General features: G+C 50.5%; 1 protein-coding gene across 1 annotated transcript in view; it reads left to right on the forward strand.

The window, feature by feature from the left end:
* Positions 1–1,345: 1,345 nt before the first annotated feature.
* LOC308677953 (twisted gastrulation protein homolog 1-A-like) overlaps positions 1,346–3,609 on the forward strand; it is a gene marked incomplete at its 3' end in the record, with an annotated part of 8,473 nt that continues 6,209 nt past the window's right edge. The window contains exon 1 of the mRNA XM_081344677.1: positions 1,346–1,418. The remainder of the gene's footprint in view (positions 1,419–3,609) is intronic.

Below are 3,609 nucleotides of genomic sequence, written 5' to 3' on the forward strand. Positions count from 1 at the left end.
GAGGGGAACAGGGAGGAGGGGAAGGTAGGAAGGAAGGAAAGAGGGAGGGCGGGTGGAAGAGGAAGAAAGGAGGGAGAGAAGGAAGGGGAGAAGAGAGAGAAGGGAGGGAGGGAGGGGAATGGGGAGGAGGAGAAGGTAGGAAGGAAGGAAGGAAGGAAGGAAGGAAGGAAGGAAGGAAGGAAGGAAGGCGAAAAGGGAGGGAGGGAATATGGGAGAGGAGGGAAGGGACAGAGAGAGAGAAAGAAAAGGAAGGGAGGGAGGGGAATGGGGTGGAAGAGGAAGGAAGGAAGGAAGGAGAGAAAAAAGGGAGGGAGGGGAACAGGGAGGAGGGGAAGGTAGGAAAGAGGGAGGGCGGGTGGAAGAGGAAGAAAGGAGGGAGAGAAGGGGAGAAGGGAGGGAGGGGAATGGGGGTGGAAGAGGAAGGAAGGGAAGGAAGGAAGGAGAAAAGGGAGGGAAGGGAATATGGGTGGGAGAGAGGGAGGGAAAGGAAGGAAGGAGAGAGGGAGGGAGAGGAGGGAAAGAAGGGAGGGAGGGAGGAAAGGAAGGTAGGAAGGAAGGAAAGAGGGAGGGCGGGTGGAAGAGGAAGAAAGGAGGGAGAGAAGGAAGGGGAGAAGAGAGGAAGGGAGGGAGGGAGGGGAATGGGGGTGGAAGAGGAAGGAAGGAAAGGAAGGAAGGAAGGAGAAAAGGGAGGGAAGGGAATATGGGAGAGAGGAGGGAAGGGACAGAGAGAGAGAAAGAAAAGGAAGGGAGGAAGAGGAATGGGGTGGAAGAGGAAGGAAGGAAGGAAGGAAGGAAGGAAGGAAGGAAGGAGAGAAAAAAGGGAGGGAGGGGAACAGGGAGGAGGGGAAGGTAGGAAGGAAGGAAAGAGGGAGGGCGGGTGGAAGAGGAAGAAAGGAGGGAGAGAAGGGAGGGGAGAGAGAGAGAAGGGAGGGAGGGAGGGGAATGGGGGTGGAAGAGAAAGGAAGGAAAGGAAGGAAGGAGAAAAGGGAGGGAAGGGAATATGGGTGGGAGAGAGGGAGGGAAAGGAAGGAAGGAGAGAGGGAGGGAGAGGAGGGAAGGAAGGGAGGGAGGAAAGGAAGGAAGGACGGAAAGATGGGAGGGAAGGAAGCAAGGGAGGGGGGAGAGAAAGAAGGGAAGGAAGCCCCCCCCCAAAATCGCGACTTGCCTAAAGAGAAGCCGGGAGGAGCCCCCCCCACCTGCCCCGAAACGATCGTCCGCATTTGGGGGGGGGAGGAGGAGGAGGAGGAGGCCCGATCTCCCACCGACCATTCCCCGCCTTCCCATCCCGCGCCCCCCCTTTCCTCCCCTCCGCCTCCTCTTCCTCCTCCTCCTCCTCCTCCCCAGAGAAAACGGGGGGGGGACCCAGCTTGGCCCTTCCCCCGCCCCGAAAGACGGCCGCCGAGTCTCCGCTTGGCCAGGTAACTCCCTCCGCGGTCCGGCCGCTTTTTCTTCCTTTTCTTTTCTTTGAGTTTTTTTTTTTTGGAGGGGGGGGGGCAAAAATCTTCCCTTCCCGAAGGGAGAACCAACGGCGGGGGGTGGGGGGTGGGGGTGGAATAGGATCCCAGCTCTTTACGACTCACAAACCCCCCCCCCCAAAAAAAATAATAATAATTCAGCCAGCTAAATCCAGTAGTCAGATTTTTTTTTCCCCGGAGGGGGGTCTTCTCCCACGGGTCCAATCCAGTCTTCTAGAGGGAGGGGGAGTCTCTCTCCCTCCCCCTCCCTCTCTCTCTTTATCCCAATCCACCCCCACCGCCCTCCTCCAGGTTTGCAGAATTTGGGGCGGGGGGTGTGTGTGTTTGTGTGTCACCTCACATCAGACGCGTCATCTCCCCCCCCCCCGCTCCCAAAAAAAATATCCGGGTTTAGAAAGGCCAGGTGTGGAAAGGAAAGGAGGAACGGAAGAAAGGAAAAAGTGGGGGGGGGGAGAGAGAGAGAGGAAAAGTAAGGCAACTTTTCAAGAAAGGAGGTTAGGGAACGGGACCCGCGCAGGACGCACGTTTTTAGCGCACAGCGTTGCGGTGTAGCATTGTGTAGCTCTTGGCGGTGTGGCCCGGGGGTTGCTGCTGAGGAGGAAGATGGGGGGCTGCTCAGCCTCCAACTCAGGGAGTCCTTCCTCCCCAGGCGAGAGAGAGAGAGAGAGAGAGAGAGAGAGAGAGAGAGAGAGAGAGAGAGAGAGAGAGAGAGAGAGACAGAGAGAGAGAGAGAGACAGAGAGAGAGAGAGAGAGAGAGAGAGAGGAAGGAAGGAAGGAAGGAAGGAAGGAAGGAAGGAAGGAAGGAAGGAAGGAAGGAAGGAAGGAAGGAGAGAAAGAAAAAGGGAAGGGAAAGAGGAAGGAGAGAAAGAAAAGGGAAGGGAAGGAAAGGAAGGAAGGAAGAAAAGGAAGGAGAGAAAGAAAAAGAGGGAAAGAAGGAAGGAAAGAGAGAGAAAGAAAGGAAAGGAAAGAGGAAGGAGAGAAAGAAAAAGGGAAGGGAAAGAGGAAGAAAGGAAGAAGAGAAAGGAAGAAAGGAAGAAGGAAAGGAAGGAGAGAAAGGGAAGGGAAGGAAAGGAAGGAAGAAAGAAAGAGAAAGAAAAGGAAGGAGAGAAAGAAAAAGGGAAGGAAGGAAGGAAAGAGAAAGAAAGAGAAAGAGAAAGAAAGGAAGGAAGGAAGGAAGAAAGGAAGGAAGGAGAGAAAGAAAAAGGGAAGGAAGGAAAGAGGAAGAAAGGAAGAAGAGAAAGGAAGGAGAGAAAGAATGAAAGAAAAGGAAGGAAAGAAAAAGAGGGAAGGAAGGAAGGAAAGAGAAAGGAAGAAAGAAAGAAGAGAGAAAGAAAAGGAAGGGAAGGAAGGAAGGAGAGAAAGAAAAAAGGAAGGAAGGAAAGAGGAAGAAAGAAAGAAAGAAAGAAAGAAAGGAAAGGAAAGAAAGGAAGGAGAGAAAGAAAAAGGGAAGGGAAAGAGGAAGAAAGGAAGAGAAAGGAAGAAGGAAAGGAAGGAGATAAAGAAAAGGGAAGGGAAGGAAAGGAAAGAAGGAAGGAAGGAAGAAAAGGAAGGAGAGAAAAAAAGAGGGAAGGAAGGAAGGAAAGAGAAAGGAAAAAAGAAGAGAGAAAGAGAAAAGGAAGGAAGGAAAGGAATGAGAAAGAAAAAAGGAAGGAAGGAAATAGGAATAAAGAAAGAAGAGAAAGAAAGGAAGGAAGAAGGAAAAGGAGAGAAAGAAAGAAAGAAAGAAAGAAAGAAAGAGAAAGAAAGAAAGAAAAAAGGAAGGAAAGAAAGAAAGAAAGAAAGAAAGAAAGAAAGAAAGAAAGAAAGGAGGGAGGGAGGGAGGGAAGAAAGAAAGAAAGAAAGAAAGAAAGGAGGGAGGAAAGAAAGAAAGAAAGAAAGAAAGAAAGAAAGAAAGAAAGACAAAGAGAGAAAGAAAGAAAGAAAAGGAAGGAAGGAAGGAAGGAAGGAAGGAAGGAAGGAAGGAAGGAAGGAAGGAAAGAAAGAAAGAGAAAATGAGAGAAAGAAAGAAAGAGGAAGGAAGGAAGGAAAGAAAAAGAGAGAGAGAGAGAAAGAAAGAAAGAAAAGGAAGGAAAGAAAGAAAGAGAGAGAGAATGAGAGAAAGAAAGAAAGAGGAAGGAAGGAAAGAAAGAGAAA

The sequence above is a fragment of the Vipera berus genome, assembly GCF_964194415.1.
Source record: "Vipera berus genome assembly, chromosome: Z".
Lineage (NCBI taxonomy): Eukaryota > Metazoa > Chordata > Lepidosauria > Squamata > Viperidae > Vipera > Vipera berus.